This window comes from Frieseomelitta varia, unplaced genomic scaffold, assembly GCF_011392965.1.
Source record: "Frieseomelitta varia isolate USP_RPSP 00005682 unplaced genomic scaffold, Fvar_1.2 scaffold_926, whole genome shotgun sequence".
NCBI classification, from domain to species: domain Eukaryota; kingdom Metazoa; phylum Arthropoda; class Insecta; order Hymenoptera; family Apidae; genus Frieseomelitta; species Frieseomelitta varia.
In genome coordinates this window covers 329,858-349,136 of record NW_025110730.1, presented here as the reverse complement: position 1 = coordinate 349,136, position 19,279 = coordinate 329,858, and the positions used below count along the sequence as shown (strand labels likewise).

The window sequence follows — 19,279 nt, the reverse complement described above, 5'->3', positions numbered from 1 at the left end:
ACATAGTTGACCTGATTAGACAAAAAAAATTACGGCAGAACAATTACTGTAATAATTAATAATCAACTGAAGCTGAGATGAGTGCTGCTCTTAATGGCTTCCCTTTCATCATTTCTTTTCTTCCCCAGTTTCTCTTTCTTCTCCTGCTTTTCCATCTTCATTCTATATTCTCTTTCTTCTCTTCCTTCAATTATTCTTCTTATATTCCTTTGCATTTTATTCCTTCTCACTTCTCGCGCGTACTCTTGCAACGTGATTAATACCATTATTATTGATTCAAATAAAGGTCACTCATAGCGCCAAAATCGATTTTCAACTGCACTGGTAGTGTATTAATTTCGCGATACGTTTTACTAAAAAAAAATTACAAACTGTGCAAGATAGAGAGAAAGAGAGAGAGAGAGAACGCGCGCGATTGGTTCTCTGACAATGCAGGTTAATTCGAGCGATCAAGAATTTCAATCCACGCGTGGATTTAGCGCGGACGCGAAACCGGAGATGAGGCCTGTCGGTCGTTGGAGAATTGTTTGCTAAAGGCTTGCGCAAGCCTCACAAGCCGCCACATCCGCTCTCTAAATATGTTGGGTAATATTGGATGTTGCGCGCTCGTGATTCAGCCGGCCCTGTAGCGCGCGAGACCGCTTGCACCTCGTTAATAAACGATCGATTGTCGCGCCGAAGATACTTGACGCTTATCGGATTCCATAATGTGTCGGGCTCTTTCGACGTTGTGTGGTTAACCTAATGCCATTTCGGAATTATCAATTTCTAATACCTGGTAATCCAATTATCAATACCTTGCTCGTTTACAAAATATATTGCATAAAATATTCCACCTTCTTAGGAGAAGTTTAATATTTAATTTCATTCTTATTTGAATTGTATCTTGTATGTACTATTTCTTTTAATGTAAGGCGAAAGCGATTTTGTTAGTTTTAAATTAAATTTAAGTTCAAACACGAAGTGAAATTAGCGTACTTTAATCTGTAAAATTAAAAAAAATATATATTAAAAGAATTATTTTAGTAGGAAGATTTATGTATGTATACATGATGAATCAAAAATCACTTCCTACTAAAATAATTCTTTTAATGTATATTTTTTCAATTTTACAGATTATTTTTATTTTACATTATTTTTATTTTAATATATATTTTTCTAATTTTACAGATTATATTTTATTTTAATATATATTTTTTAATTTTACAGATTAAAGTACAGTAATTTAACTTTACGTATAGTAAATATATATACTAAATATATATACACGTATATAATCAATATATAATTTATAATTAAATTTCTCTTTTCGTTTCTCTCGCTTTATTTACAAAACTCGCGTGATAATGCATTTCTACGTCGATGCGTTAATTACGTTAATAGATTTCCATGCTCGTTCGAGGGACCGAACCCGCCATTCTATTCGCTTAATTACGAGAATAATCCTGCTGCTTGAATCCAGTACCCACCAAAGTTACTTCAACATTCGCACATATAGCATTATCGTGTTCATCAAAACCAATTCACTTTGTACAAACTCACACAAACATACAAAACCTCGTTTTACCGCTCGCGTCTTACCGTGCTGCGCCCTCTCTGCTCGACAGAGTACGAGTTCGTTTCACTTGTCCGATGAGAGATTATCCTCTTCCACTTGTCTGACGAACAATTGCCCCATTCTCCTTGGATAATCGTTGCCTGTCCTCGTCTACTTGCCTGACCATGAACCAGCCCATTCTACTTGCTCAATCGCGTACTCTAGCTGATTAATCGTGCATCATCGCTCTCTCAGTGAGAGTTATCCGTACGTGTCTGTGACGACAAGCATCATACTTTTGTGACAATGAACGAAATGAGCAGAGCTACGACGCTGATACAGGTTTGCTGTGACGAAACAGTCAAACTGTGTAACCAAGCTGTTACATCCTAAATACACAAAGAACCGCTTCCGCTCGCTCCACGGGTTTAAGCTTAACTAGATAAACGTGGTTCGGACATCCGAGGAAACGTCACGCCACTTTTCATCCATTCGTGTCGGGCTATTTCCTCCCGGAACAAGGAACTTTGACAGCTTGTTAACGGGAAACGAAGAGACTCAAGCGCAAGATGTTGGACAATAATTGCGTTCCACTCTTTCGATGGTTAACGAGCATCCACCATCAATTTCTACGAAGTGAATTCTTTTTTTTTTTTCTTTGCTGTCGTTTCTTTAATTTCTTCGAGTTGAGAATTTTTCCAAATATTGTTGAAAATTTTAAACGTGAGTAAAATTTATTAACATAGTTATTGAAAATTTTAAAAGTGAGTAAAATTTATTTTGAAAGAAGTAAAATTTCGGAAAGATAACAAAGGAATGTCAACCGAGTATATAAATTAAAAATTTGTACATTGAAACACTAAATAGTATTTTTAGTAGAGTTGCAATACTCAGTTTCAATAATCCAAAATTCCCACATCTCGAGAACTTTTCACAGTTCCAAATTTTTAATAATTTCCACAATTCAGAAATTTAGATCATTCTCGCGAAAGACTTGAAATTCTTTTAGCAAGTAGTGTTCCAAACTCCTGAATCTACCACGAATTGATTAATTTTTCCATGTGAAATATCCTCATCGTTGCAAAATTTTACGTTATTTTTTCCTTTTGTAGAAAAGTTTGTTGATGAAAAGAAAAATAAAGATTGGAAGGAAGCAGTTCCAATTGAAAGACAGTTTCGGACGAAATGTAAAAAAAAAAAAAAAAAAAAAAAACACGCGGCGCGACTTGTAAATTCGCTGACCGAAGTAAATCTCTGTTCCGCCAGGCATACGTTCCACTGTTACGATGGAACGCGGTTCGAGGGCAATTATCTCGCGTTCCGGAATACCACGATTCCCTAACGTTGTGAATCGTCAAAGAGGAATTTCGCGGAACGAAACGGTAAAACCACACCAATGATCCGAGTAATTCGGATTATTGCTTGCGGGAGAAAAACTTTTACCTACCAATTGCTAGTTTTTATGTTATGTTTTATCGTTTGTCATACTAATACGTTGTCAGCTAGTATTTATCTTTATTTGACTCGACTGAGCGTTCTTCTTCTATAATTTTCGTTTCATCTCAAAGTATTTAAGAGATAACATTATAATTCGAATTCGTCATTTTTTATTACTATACAAAGTGAGTCATATTTCTTCAACTCAAAAAATCGCAGCGCAGAGTGAAATTATTTGATCGTGGAATTAAATGGACTAGATTCAAAGTCTTGAAACCTTGATTTATACTACCATCGTATCTCAGGTATCTATTTGATAAAAAAGAGTTTGACGATTGTTGAAGAGGAAAAGGAGTGTCCAATATTATAGAGAGAACTGAAAAACTAGATTCTGGATACAATCAACCATTGTTTCCATCTCTGCTAGCGCGAAAATTTTTGTGAATGCAGACTACAAATTTGTCGAACATTCAATCGACAACTGTTTCTAATCCTAGTTGATTAAATGATAGCTTTTTTGTAATACAAAAATTTGTAATCTCTACAAACACTTTTTCGTAGTATTCACTAAACTCTATTATATCTCAACGAAACAAACTATTCATTGTAATATTAGGTGACAGAATTTTCTACATTTTTAATTATATTCATAACATAAATTTCCCTAAATGTCTGTAATCCACTATATATAACGAACCTATTCTTATTTAGATTGAAATATATCGGACACGTTGTTTTACATTGAAATGTATCGAAAAAAAAAAAAAAATGAAAACTACCGTATATTTTCCACCCCTTCAATTCTACAAATCATCATCGAACAATACTCTAACCAGTTATCGCTGTAGTCAAACAGATATTCACTTTCGCGTTCCAAATTCCTCCTTCAAATCTCTTACGTTCCGTAAGCACGGTTAATCCCGCGTCGCAAGTAGTAAAGCTAAAAATTTCTCAGACAAAAAGAGGAATTTCGACAGAAGGGTGCAATTGTAATGAGCAAGGGTCGAGCGTGACTTCCGCGGGGTTCTTAGCCAGATACAGCGGCCAGGTCGGTCATCACCGAATGAAGAAAGTTAATAGCGGATGCCATCTGCCACCGTAATCGTCCCTTCCTGTTAGCACAGGGGGGATGGTCAACGCTTCAGGCGTGTTTTCACTCGCAAAGTTTCCGCAACGAGCGACGTGGACGCCATTTATATCGCGTCGTGGCCTCTCGGGTGTTGACTCGCGAGACACCGACGAGATTATCGGACGTAAACTTGGAGTCGTGCGAGTTCGGCGCTTTAACAGAGCGACTCGTTAAAACAAGCTTCATCTCTCTCTGTCTCTCTCGCTTTGTAATTAAGTCTCCGGTTGGTCGGCCATTGCACTCGCGCTCGCTTCAACTCGCACAGATAGCCCCGAGTTGGAAATTATAATTATCTTCTGTGAATGAAAGTTTGAATTACGAAAGGATATTCACGTGGAAATGTTATATTATTTTTATATATAATAAATTTTCACGTCTGCATCTTCGCAAGCGTTTTTAACTCTTGGTTTCTAATTTCCAGTTTCGTTCAAATAATATAAAAGTAAAGTAACATTGTCTAAATTAAAATTTACATTTATATATTCAATGTATGGTGAAGAAATGAGTTAATTAATTAAGTCTTCAGAGACGATTTCATTATTACGTATAAACAAAATCAACGCGTTGGCATACAAAGCTGGGAGAATTATTATTAATTTAAATCTATGGAAGTTATCGAAATGTTGAAATCATTAACATCGAACGACGTTAAACTTCTTAGAAATGTACGTATAATAATAACTTTGCATACTGGTGTGCTTTATTCCAAGATAAATAATATTGTAAATTGCTAAGGCGAGAAGTAAACGTGCTCTTAAACGGAATATTTGCGAATGTAAAATTACTGTGAAAGCAAACGGACATTGGAAGCTCGCCTAAGAATAAATGAAAGTAGCGGAAACGGACAAAAAAACATGCAATAAAAATCTGAACGTTAAAAATACCAGAAGTCGCGAAGTTAACTTTTTTTTTTTCATCATTTTCAACGTCTGTGATATCATCGGAGTTAATCAACAATTTCTTTTTCATTGTTCAACGTCTGTGATATTATCAGGATTAATTGTTTAATAATAGTATAACTGTTACTTCGCAAAATTTGGAAACTGTTTCAGCTACGAAAATTTGGAAAATATTTCAGTTTACGAAGTTGAAGCCTGCTCAAAGTCTGGTTAATTTTCTAAGGGTGTTCAGCGAGGTCTGAAATCAACGTGTACTTCAGTGTAGTACATAGACTAATTTCTTCCTCTCAGGCGTTTCTACGGGGCGAGAGGGCGGAGCCGGGGATCCCTTGAATAATTTCCTGAATTTTACACGCTCCGCACAAAAGTGTTACACGCTTAACTTTAGGAGAATCTTGCTCTTTAACCTGGCACTTGATTCGTATTTTGTCTCGTAGAAAATTCCAGTCCTCAGAGGGATTCTGTTTCATTCTGTCTGGCAAACGCGGAAACGTGGAAATTCGAAGACGAGCGAGATACGTGAAAATATAACGAAGCATCGAAAACTAATTTCTAATCACAATATTAAACCGTGTTCGTAAAAATATTCGAAGTAATCCCTACGTCCCTTAACTATCCCTAACTGTATCTTTCAAGGATAAAAATTTGTTAATAGCAAAGTAAATGTAAGATTCACACGACATTCGACTATCACGATTTAGCTAATTAATAATGTAGAGATATAATATAAATAGTGTCTATTTAGTAGGAGCAATGATAATAGAGCAACAAATAATAAAACAAGACAAATAACATTCAATCAACACGAATTAACAACTCAAATAAACTCTTTTAAACACAATTGACACTTTTAACAGCTATTTCTGAATGTTATCTCACAATTCGGTTTCTCAACTCGCTCGACTCTGGTCTTTTCGCATCACATTCATATTTTATCATATTTTTATGACCGACAAACAGGCCATCTGTTATATTTAAACATAGCTAAAGTTACAACTACAGGTTAATTATAATAACCGATATAATACTACGATAACCAAGTGTCGCAGATAGCCAGTTCGAAATAGATATTCCATGCTCGAATTCACAACGACACTCGCAAGTGCATGAAATTCTCACCCTTTCTAATTAATCCTTTCATCAGTCTACGTACCTCGAAACTGGCCAAACAGCGTACGTGGGAATTCCAGCGAGGAGGGAGATTCGCATATGCGAATTCTTTCGGACGGTGGAAAAATCCACCGGTGGCCGAGCTCTTATTCAAATGAGAAAGGCCAAAGTTAACCTGCCCCGTGTAATTAACCCTTCCAGAAGGACGTGAAGCACGGAATCCTCAGAGCCCGAGTCTCGATGCATATGCATCGACCGGCGGCTTCCCGTACATCGGTCGTCTTCCCTCTGATGAAAGAAAACTCGCGCCTTTTGCGACGAGAAAGGAGGGTACAGAGTCTGTTAAAAAGAAAAAGGAAAAAAAGAAAAGAAAAATTTCTTCGCGAAGAGCCTCGTCGAGGAGACTCGTTCCGACGCGTTGCATTCGAAACTAGAGCTGCAAACTCGCGGAATTAACGCCTTTGTGGAGGGTTTTAGCTGTAGCTTTCTCAGCTGTAGCCTGTTCTCCCTCCGCTGTCCCTTCTTTATTTCCTTATTTCCACGGTGGGCGTGATTGCGCCCCGGGCTTAATGCGCGCCGATGTAAAGAAGAAAGCAGCCGAGGAATTTTATTTGGTCGCAGCTGCAGTCAGCCGGCTGAAATTATCCCTCGTTCCTCGCCGTAGTTCGCAGTTTTACGTTCTGCGGAACCATTTTTCGCTGAATGTGATCGTGACGACACGTTTTCTTAATGTCGATACAGCAGGACTGCGGACGATGAATGCAATTTTGCTTCAGAAAGTTCGCGGAAGAAGTATGTACATCCATCCTTGTAAATTTCAGCCAGTGTGAAAATTTAATCGTTTGACTTTGGTCAAGATCCGCACACGTGAATTTTTACGTTGAATCGAGAACCAAGAATATGATGAATCATTATAATATAACTATAATCTAACTGTTAAGCCACTTGCGCTGGCGGACCGTAACGAGTGACCGAACCGTATATATAATAATTCGTCGCTTTCTTTTTAACCTCGTCGGTATGATATCACTGGATAGGAATTATTAAGTAATAAACTTATCGTTTGGTTTGCCTCGGTTACATTTAAATATATTTAAAACTGAAAATATGTTGCAATTTTGGACAAAAAATTCTCAACGTGCATGGCAAAAGGTTAAATTGATCAAGAAATTTTTAGAAGAATATGCAATTTCTCGCGTTAATATTCAAACCCTAAACTTTCTAAATTTATCACTAAATTGGGTTGATTTTAAAGTTTGAAACCAATGCACCATTCGTTGTATTTCAGGATGTTTTTACATCACGTAGCAGATGGAAAAGCGAAGATACTTTTCTTCTTGATAATGTCACAAATTGTCACCGTGTGTAAAGACACTGAAGATTTACAACGTTCAGATTTTGCTAGATTTATAACAAAATTGTTTGTCTCCATTTTCCCACTAGCTACGCGGCACAAAGTAATCTCAAGACAAAACGAACGATGCATTTCGAAGTTAGAGGCTTCGAAATAAATCACAGGTTTACTATTTTGCGAAATTTCAACAGTTTGAATGTTGCAACCACACTCAAATAATTAAAAACGTTTCTCGAAAATTCGACCCTCTCGTCCGAACTGACTTACAAGCGTTAGTCTCATCGAGGCTCGGTCCTCTCGACAAACTCGTTTCGTTTAATCCAAGAAGCAGGATCGTGGATAGATCCGATAACCAGGGAATTGACCCGCTAATCAGCCAACCGACCCAACCCGAAGAAGCAACATCGTTTCCGCGTAAATCGAAAACTCTCGAGGCGAACGTGTCCCGCCGCGGTACGCTTATTCTCCCGATAAAAAAAAAAAAAAAAATAGCAGCAGAGTGTGTACTAGAGGCAATCTCGTAAGAGCGAATGCACGCGCGCTGATTCAAGCCGGAAGACGTCATCCGGTTTACCATGGAGTTCTGCCTGCGTCTCGCGTATTTGCATTTGCACCGTACACACACATACACACGGCTGGAATACATCGACGCGGCGCGAATAATTCAATTTCACGTGGAACTTGCATTCTGGATATTTAGAGCTAGGCCCCTGTTCCCGGTACACAGGGATTTCGAGTGAATTTCGCTTACGTTCGAGTCTGGAGTGTCGATTACAGAACGTAGTTTATTCTCAATCGTTTCTTAACCTCTTGCGCTTGAATGACATACGTCGAGAATTTTCTGTCCCAAGTTGCAACATTTTCTGAGTTTTAAGTATATTTAAACGTAACCCAAAATGAATGATAAGTTTATTACTTCTTAATAATTTCTATCCAGTGACATCATACCGATGAGTTCAAAAGAGAAGAAAAGAAAGCGAGGAATTGTTGTGTACGGTCACTCGTTATAGTCCGCGAATCAGTTGCAAGCGCAAGAGGTTAATCGAAACATGTCTAGATAATTCCAACGGATCTAATTCACGAAATATTTTACGCTAAATTTTAAACTACTAGATTACCAAAACTCACCGCAGAGATTTTCCAAGAGTTAACCTCTTGCGCTGGAACGACGTGCCACTTTTTGCTGCAAATTGCAACATTTTCTCAGTTTTAAGTATAATTAAACGTAACCTAGGCAAAATGAATGATAAGTTTATCATTTTTTAATAATTTCTATCCAGTGACATCATACCGATGAGTTCAAAAAAGAAAAAAAGAAAGTGAGGAATTGTACGATTCGGTCACTCGTTATGGTCCGCGAACCAGTTGCCAGCGCAAGGAGTTAAATTTCTCAATTTGACTGTTTCATGTTTTCAGAATTTTTTTTTTCTTAGGTTTCTAGATTTAGTTAGGGATCGATAATTAATTCCGAAATTTTTAAGTGGATTTTCGGATCTCTCTGACAGCCTGAATTAATTCTTCGTCATCTGTCTGTAATTTCTCAATTGACTGCTTTATATTTAGGATTTCTTCCCTTAAGGTTTCTAGATTTCTTCGGGAACGTAAATTAATTTCAAATGACTTTCATAATTTCTTAAGTGAATTTTTAGATTTCTTTGAGAGCCTGAATCAATTCTTCGTCACCTGTCTATAATTTCTCAATTTGACAGCTTCATGCTTGGACTTATTTTAGTTTTAAACTTTAACTCAGGTTTATTTGAAAAGTGTGAGTGATGAATAAAGGACAGAAGCATTTCGTTTATACAAATGCTGAAATTCGTTATATACAATGGACCCTCATGCAATTTTTTTCCTTTGTAACGTGAATTCGTAAAACACGACAAATTGTAACAACATTTAAAGAACAGTAAACACCCGCATATGTCGCAAGCTTAAACGTCAAAGAGTAAATTCGCATTTTGATATCAAATTCATCCTGTAATGAAAGATCGGTGTGACGAATAAATAAATAATTAAATTCATTTTGAAAAGAAATAAAATTTCTCAAGTGGAGTATTTCTTAAACTTGTCGCGGCTCTGATGAATGAGCGAATTGACAATAGAAAGATGGATGCAAGGAAGAAAAATTGTGAAATGCTCAAATACATTATATTTGTGTATCACTTTTCAGACATGAAAAACGAGCGTAGAAAATTCTGCGAAAGTGAAAGTGCGACGAATCGTTTGAAAAGTTAAACGAAAGATGTGGAACGCGATATGAGATAAGATATCGCGCGTCACTAAAGAGATTTCTCGTTGCTTGAACGACAAAAGGTTAGGTACGATCTGATAAATAGAATAAGATCGTATCTAGCGAAATCGTACAAGTAGTTGGGATCGTTTCTGAACGAGCGAATAGAGTAAAACTGTTGCTAAACAGACGTTCCCTCGTGAGAAACTTTCGACCAGGTTTATGTTCTTCTTCTCATTCAATGTTTAAAACATTGTTGGACGAAAGCTGCAGATGTGCAATAGTTTGCATAAAAGATTTTCGGAATAATCGAATAAGTAGAGCAAAACAACATCCGTTGACAGAGTCATTGCGAAACCCTAAACAAGCAAGCTGATGAAACTTTGCTAAGTAGACGTGACCGACGTGACGTGAAGACAAAGTGAGAAATTTTCAAATCGATTTTATTCCTCTCATTCAGATAGTTAGAATATGTATAACGAAGCTCAGCGTAACAATCGTACAATGAATGACTTTTTTAAAAAAAAAGCAAATGAACAACGTACATTAACAAAAATTCAATTTAGTTATAGTAACTAAAATCGCCTTTGGAAACAAACAAGTAGAATAAGATCGATTTCGTAGTAATAATGTAAAAAATTCTCAATTTATTTTCACTTTTGCTATTCGATGTTCAAACAGTTGGACGAAAAATATGGAATGAAGCAATTTTTCGTTATGCAGGCAACAAAACGACGAATGCGATTCGATAAGTAGCACAAGATCCTACCTAGTCAGACTAGGAAAATATATAAAGTGCTTGGCTCAGTGTGAATAACGTAGAAAAATTCTCAATTTATTTTTATTGGGAATTCTAAGTCAATGTTTAGGTAGTTAAACCAAAGTATAGTCAAAGAGCAGAGCAATTTTTCGCTATTCAGACAACATGACAGTAGAAGTAGTACAAGATCGTACCTAGTCAGACTAGCAAAAAAATATATAAAGTGCTTGGCTCAATGTGAATAACGTAGAAAAATTCTCAATTTATTTTTATTGAGAACTCTAAGTCAATGTTTAGGTAGTTAAACCAAAGTATAGTCAAAGAGCAGAGCAATTTTTCGCTATTCAGACAACATGACAGTAGAAGTAGTACAAGATCGTACCTAGTCAGACTAGCAAAAAAATATATAAAGTGCTTGGCTTAATGTGAATAACGTAGAAAAATTCTCAATTTATTTTTATTGAGAATTCTAAGTCAATGTTTAGGTAGTTAAACTAAAGTATAGTCAAAGAGCAGAGCAATTTTTCGCTATTCAGACAACAGAACAGTAGAAGTAGTACAAGATCGTACCTAGTCAGACTAGGAAAATATATAAAGTGCTTGGCTCAGTGTGAATAACGTAGAAAAATTCTCAATTTATTTTTATTGGGAATTCTAGTCAATGTTTAGGTAGTTAAACCAAAGTATAGTTAAAGAGCAGAGTAATTTTTCGCTATTCAGACACAGGACAATAGAAGTAGTACAAGATCGTATCTAGTCAGACCAGGGAACAACGCGCACCGAGAGAAATCGTGCAAGTAATCAGAATTGCTTGTGAACGGACAAGAAGAACTAGACTGTTGCTAAATCGACATGACCTGGCGAGAGAAGCGTAGGAAAACTTTCCACTTCTGGTTTCGTTCTTCTCATTCAATATTTACGAATCCGCTTTCACCATTCCAAGTACAACTCCACACAGATCATTCGCAACTAATACCAAACACAGCCCGATACGTGACCATACGTACAAACGGCAACAAATGTCCCCCCCCCCCCAAGTTACATCAATGCACGGAGTTTGCTATTCCGGCGGCGATCGATTCGGACAAGCGATCACTTACTTCCTGCTATTTGCTTCATCCGCGTTCAACTTTTCGTCAACCGTGAATGGCTCACGACAAAGGCCACCGGGCAAATTTCGCGTGGAAACGTGGAACACGAGAACGTCGTGTCGCGTTGCTTCTCCTGGTTTTCTACGTGTTAGCCAGTCAGCGAAAAGTTATCGAAAACGCTGGTGGCGCTTCTGCGGAAAGGCCATCGAGAGGGCAGAGCATTCACGTGGCATTGAATGCGCGAAGCGAAACTTCGTAATTGAAGGAGATATTGATACATGTGATAAATATGAATGAGAATGCACGTAAAAGGTAGATACAAAAAGTAGTGAGTAGATGCTATGGATGTGAATAAATGTTATAGATGTTATAAATTAAATAAATAGATTAAATGTTGAATATTGAAGTGTTTCTCGTAAAAACAGAAACTAATTAGTTTATTTGTACAGTTAGTACGATAAATATTCGCAGAAATACTAAAAATATATATGAATATATATGAAACACTAAAATAAGAACCGAAGGTTAGTAGGTGATAATTATATTTTTAAATCTTTCTAAATATTCGGTGATATTTGACGTTTTCAATAGTATTATTGAATCTCTATAATGCTCTACCATAATACAGGGTGTCCATAAAGTCTCTTTATAATTTTAAAAAATTATTACAAAGGCAAGTGCGAAGACAGATAAGTGAAAATTATTACAAAATGAGACGCATATATTTATGTTTTTTCTGCCTCATTTAATAGACTTATATATGGGCACCATTAATTGCATGAAGCATATCAAGACGGTACTCGATTTCTTACACAATCGATGTTTTCCTCAAATATTCTTGGTCGTCCACTCCTCCCTTTATCGAACACTGTCTCTCTCTCCATAAATTTCTTGTGCCATGCACGAATTGGTGGACGTGACGATGGATCTCTTCCATACTTAGTGTTTAAGTTTCGCTGAGTCTGCAGATCGGATCATGGTTTCAATAAACCATGATGCACACGGTGCCTTCTCTTAAGGAATAGGTGTTTTGTAAAGGGTTCATTTAACAGTAACTTATTCATCAACAAAATACCTGAAATGCAATGTGATAAAAATTTTGATAGCCACTGAGTACATAGAACAAATCTGATGAAGATATCTCACCAATTGCCTTTGTAACAAATTTTTGAAATTATAAAGAGACTTTACGGACACCCAAATGTATGATCAAATATATTATAACTTGTGACTTTGAATTTATTTGAACGAGACTAATGACTGGCACGAGCCCACAACTCTAAACCCGCTAATTGACGCGCCATTAACGAACGATAGAAATCCCTGCAGATAAATTCGAAAGAAATACGCAAATACAGGAGCAAAGTAACGCCATGAAAGAAAAAGAAAAAAAGGAAACGTCGAACGTTGAAAACGATTTAAAGCTGGAGGATAGACGAAGGGGAACGAGGATGATAAATCACAGGCTGAGGTGTTCGCAATTCGACGAGTCAAACAGTGGAAGAAGAAGATAAGTCACGGGCGAGACGGTGATTGATCGAACGAAATCAATCGAACGGAACCGTCTTGCCGATTTTCGCCGGCGCGAAATCTAATTGGCGAATCGCTCAATTATTTTACCCGGGCCATATTCGCGGCCCGAGTGAATTCATGTTCCTTGGCCGAGCCGTGTATATTTGTCGTCATTAATTGGCCCGGCATTCACTACGGCTGCGGCTACAGTACACGTGAATAGGAACTCGCGGACTCGATCGTTTGTTTGACCCGTATAAATGGCGGGAATCGGATCGAATAATCTGGAACACAATGGATCGCCGGCCGTTTAGTTCCGTTGGAAATTCAAATAGCAATTGCGGCCTGCGAATCGGTTCAGGTGTGCCGCAACTTCTCAGGATGAATATGAGGGATACGTGTAGAGGATGTAGATCGGCTTAGATCGTCGACGATGGTTAAATCGAAGAGGGCTAAAATCAACCGTCGGATGATCGTGATGGGTCTATCGGGATGTTTGTAATTTGAAAAATTACATGAAAATTATAAGTCAACTTTTTTGAATTTGAAAAATCATGTAGAAGAAATGTCGATTTCTGTTTTTATAAGGGTTTCGAGGAAAGAAACCGTTAGAATTGAAAATATTGGATTATACAAATGCAGAATCAGAAATCAGATTGAGTCAAGAATTCATTTTTAATTAATTAAGGATTTTTTGTATCTTTGTAGATTTTAGTATCTGATTTTTGTATACGTTTCTATATAATATGATATAATATTCTATGTAATGTTTCTGTACAATTTGTATGTACGTTTTCAGATTAATTTCTCTTTATATTGTTGATAAATTCGTCCCATTTCCTGTGTATTTTTCTGATTGTCACTGAATTATCAAATTAAACAGACTTTGGACACATTGTTTTTGTTAGAAAATGAATTTCCAGATAGAAAGAAAGAGAAAGAAAGAGAAAATTGAAATAATTTTAATCTTTATATAGTGAAAAAATACTGACTACGAATGTATCAAGAGATTTCAGATTTCGAAATTAATTTGAACACGTTTATATATATAGAAATCTGGATATTAAAATTAGAAATTTGATTTAGATAGTAAATAAATATACTATAATGAAAGACATATGTACTAAAAATTGAAATTTAAGTAATATAAATTTAAATTAACTAAAAATTAAATTTAAATAAATTTCAATTAATTAAAAATTAAATTTAAATAAATTTCAATTAATTAAAAATTAAATTTAAATAAATTTCAATTAACTAAAAATTAAATTTAAATAAATTTAAATTAACTAAAAGTTAAATTCATATAAATTTCAATTAATTAAAAATTAAATTTAAATAAATTTCAATTAACTAAAAATTAAATTTAAATAAATTTAAATTAACTAAAAGTTAAATTCATATAAATTTCAATTAATTAAAAATTAAATTTAAATAAATTTCAATTAACTAAAAATTAAATTTAAATAAATTTAAATTAACTAAAAATTGAATTTAAATAAATCTGAATTAACCAAAAGTTAAATTTAAATAAATTTCAATTAACCAAAAATTAAATTTAAATAAATTTCAATTAACTAAAAATTAAATTTAAATAAATTTAAATTAACTAAAAGTTAAATTCGAATAAATTTGAATTAACTAAAATTAAAGAATCAAGCGATCGATAAATTCGTCCTTTCTCAATGTAGATCCCTACTCTTCGCGTTACAACGAAAACTGCAACCAATAATTGTAACATCTGTATTCCAAAATTGCAACATCTGATCTGATTTCAGGTGGAAAGATCCCAAGCACGCTACGTACACACGTCCGCGTACAGTCGCGCTACGTGTTACAACTGCGGAACAACTCCGTCAGGAAAATTAGGCCGGCTCCAACGATAAGATTAAACGTTACCGCCAATAAGGATAAATGGAATGGTGGCTGAAGGATGTCACAGCAAGGCGGAAGACGGTAATTCCCGAGGAAATTCGAAGCGTTCCCAGGACGGTGGCGCGGGGTTCGGCTAGAGTGTAAGTAAATTACAGGCTTACAATTAGTGTTCGGTTGGAATTCGAGTTGCTACGTGGATAGGCAGCACGGTGACAACGAATGCTAGCCGTCCTCCCGGGGTGTGCCGACACCCCGGAGCACGCGTTGCCTTGAAACTAATGATTATACCGCCTTATCTTTAAACTGGTTGCCGGGCGAAACTTGAGATACGAAAATGGCCGAAACTAAATCGGCTAGGTGCAGAAACTCGTTTTATTCTATTGACCATCTCGTTTCGATTAGCGCTCGTAATGCGATTCGCATTAGCACGACAGAGGTTGAATTTTTAAGAGAATATTCCTATTTGGAAGTACGATATTTTGATAAATTATATACCAAGACTTGATGTTTATACGTTTTGAGAAAACAAGACGTAATTTTTGTAATAATTATCTTTACTGTTATTCAAGTCATATGTTTTTTATTTTGAATTTTCGCTACAACTCGCTACGCATTATGTTTTCCATTTGGAAAAGAAAATGAAGGATAATTTTAATACTGAATAATTTTAATTTAATTTATTGCCAATAATGTATTTTAATTTAATTTATTATCAATAATATATTTTAATTTAATTCTAATTTAATTTATTATCAATAATATATTTTAATTTAATTTTAATTTAATTTATTATCAAATTCAAATATAGTTCAAGAATGCAATAGAATATTCTTCAATCTTTCTGAATAAAAGTGCAATTAAGTCGAGTGAAATTAATAATTTCAGTGTCGTCAGCGATTAGTTTGTTCTAATAATCATGGAAATAACGATAAAAATTGATTGACTGAACAATCTTCTTCGACTGAAACCGAAAGAATAAAGGAAAAAGTGTTGCAAAACGTTGATCCCTGGTAAAGTAAGAAATTCATTTTCAAAGGATTTGAAGCTTCAAATTCAATTTCGCACGCAACGATGGAAGTAGGAAAATAAAAAGTTCCTGGAATGTTTTCCTTTCATAATTCAAGCGAAAGTGTTTCTCGAGCAACGTGTTGTTTTTAAACAGGTGATTTTATCAGTGTGTTTACAAGATGAGATCAAGTTTCAAGTTAGCACGAGTAACCTCGACTTTCTCCTCTTATCTGCGCTCTATTTTATACAGTCGGGTTCAAAGTTGAAACGAGACTTGGACCTTGAAGATTTACGAGGAAAATTAATCGAAAACGCGACCGACTATGTTCTTTATAATTCTCAAATCTGGAAACGCGTCAGAATTAGCGCTCGTTGAATGAAAGAGTCGCCAAATTTAAAATCTCCAAGTGGAATCGCGAAAATCGTAATCTGAGGACTATATTATTTTTTAATCACTAAAACGAAATATTTAGTCATGAAAAATTTTAATTCTTTACTATACGAAAAGTATGTAAACGATGTAGAATAATGTGAATATAAAATAATATAAAAAATATAATTGAACAAACTGATACTAGTATGTTGCACGACCTATCCATACGTTTGCGTGTGATTGAAGGAAGATATTAAGTTCAGTATGAACTCTTAGATTTTGTTTTCATTTCTACGTCGGACGTTGTTTCAGAAACATCGGTGAAAATTAATTTCGAAGCGGTGAGTCGAGATGAAAATTTTCTGCGCAAAGAGAGATGCAATAAAACAAAAATAAAATCGCGAGTAAAATTATTGGTTTACATTGTTGATAAAACGTCAATTACACGCCTGGATTACGAAAAAATAAAATGATAACCCGATGTATTCGACGAATAAAAAATAAAATAACAGTCGATAAGATCGGATACAATTGGAAAACATCGTCAAGAGATTAATCGAAATAAATTGCAAATAATGGAACGAAAACGGAAATACCGGGCCAGCCAAGGAGAACATAGACGCGTAATGGGATTTGTGGTTCACTTGGCCAGCTTGTGGCCACACACCAGCCGACACACAGAGACAAGGTCGAGCCTGTCTTAACCGCAACAACGTTCCTTCGCTTCGTGCCATAGATGCACGTAATTACTTTATTATTTAACGACGATGATTCGCCACTTAAACGTTATCGTATACTTCTCCTTGACGCGTGATCTGTAATTTAATACCGTTCCTTTTTTTGCTAAAACCACAAAACGATGAAAATCAATTTAAAATATATTAGAATAATTATTTTACAATTATACATACAACAAAAAAAAAAAAGACAGAGTGAAAATGCTGGCTTACAAAGAAGAGATAATTAGAAGTGACTCGAAGAGATTCTTTTCTTTTTAATCTGCTTCCAATTTAAGGATATTAAAAGCGTTTAAAATAATCCATTTAATTTTTATTGATAACATTTCTTTCGATTGTTTTAAAGTTACAGCTTAATTCAGTTTCTTAAAATTCCCTGCATAATTATTGCGTTTTGATTTTTATCATAGTTAACGTTAATTTTGCCAAAAAAAAAAAAAAAAAAAATATATATATATATATATCTACATATTTCATTAATTACGAAAAGAAAAATGTCGAAATATTTTTATGAAGGCATCAAAAAGCATCCAAGTTGAATGTCTACGTACGATGGAAATAGCAAAAAGAAGAAAGGAATAATGAAAAATTCCGAGTTCTCATGTAATTGGTACATGTCAAAGGAAGACGAAAAAAGAGAGAAACGAAATGAAAATATCTCTTGCGTGGACGACGGGGCCGGTTTTGATTTAACGAGCTCTGTTTATGCTGGCGTCGAGCAATGTCCGACCGCGTACCGACCTATTCCACTCGTAAGTGAATCTCGTAACACTTCAGCGACGTTCGAGAAAATTGGCCAAGTGGTCTGCCGACCGACTGTTGACTATGCTTCCAACAACATCTTGACAGCGGTAGAAGTACGCCACACTTTTCTAGAATCGGTCACGAAATCGATATAGTTAGACGACTGGCTCGCAAATTGCTCACATTTCTCGAGGGAAATTCAGGTTTCGAACAGCTATGTTGTTCTTAGGATGCAACAAATGACTTTCATCGATCACCAGGATCACTTTCGTCGGCATACGTATCTAATTTTTAGATTATCACTCTTATTTTTTTCATGCGCGAGACACTTGTAATTTTCACTAATTTTTATCACTTGCGTCTGTCAAACACATGCGTTTTTTTAGTGGTAGATAAATGAAAGTTTGAAATTATTTAACTAAGAATTAGTAACTTTTACAGTATTACTTTACACTTTTTGTATCATCATTATTAACTGGAATATATATTATATCTACGTATAATTTCATTTTATAAAATTATCTTTTAAATTTCGTTTTATCCGCCGTTGTATTTGCACTGAATTTTCTTGGTTCAACACCAAGATCAGTTTGAAGAACAGATATTATGTACGTTTAAAAGATTGTTATTTCTCTATTACCGCACATAAGACTTTTTATCGACCACTCATTTCCAAAAAATGCAATACATACATACGTACGTACACGTATATCTGTTCTCCAAATTATCACAATGCACAAAAACTGCAATTGATCCACCAAGATCAATTTCAAAACAATGTGATAGTTTATTTGTTCTTCAAACTATGCTTTCAATATGACATCTAATGACTTTCGTCGACTTTTACCTACACTCAAAAACTTATTCGTCTTTCAAATAATTCTTTTCTTTTCTTTCCAATATTCTTTTGATCGCTACCATTTTATATTGTTTGAGCGTTATCTAATAATTAGAGCAGCAGACTCTACACAGCGATTTAACGAAGATGGACAATTTAAACGCAATTCACTTTGTCTACATGCGCGGAATTTTTCGCAAATTGCAACATTTTCTCAGTTTGAAATATATTTAAATGTAACGCAGGCAAAACAAGTGATAAGTTTATTATTTCTTAACAATTTCTATTCAGTGATATCACACCGACGAGAATTTCAAAAGAGAAAGAAAGCGAGTTATTGTATACGGGTTCGGTCACTCGTTATGGTCCGCGAACCAGTTGCCAGCGCAAGGGGTTAATAACGACTCATTAAAATCTGCAGCCGAACCGCGAATTCGTTTGTTATCATGGTTGATCGGCACATCGCTTTGCTAGCCGTGTGATCTCGTTTCACCAACGTTATTTAATCTAGCTCGATTATCGTCCGATCGGCAACAAAAGCATTGTCTTGCATTGTAACTCTGCTTGAACAAAAACGGATTCATCGTTCCCTTCTGTCTTCGTTTCATTGTTACGTTCCGGTTCGCTTTTTGCTCGATAATAAGA

The 19,279-nt window shown here is 35.4% G+C and overlaps 1 protein-coding gene across 2 annotated transcripts in view; it reads right to left on the bottom strand.

Moving 5' to 3' along the window:
• The window catches only part of LOC122537720 (dipeptidyl aminopeptidase-like protein 6), a 192,477-nt gene that overhangs the window by 148,724 nt on the left and 24,474 nt on the right, over nt 1-19,279 (bottom strand). The gene's annotated exons all lie outside the window — the stretch shown is intronic.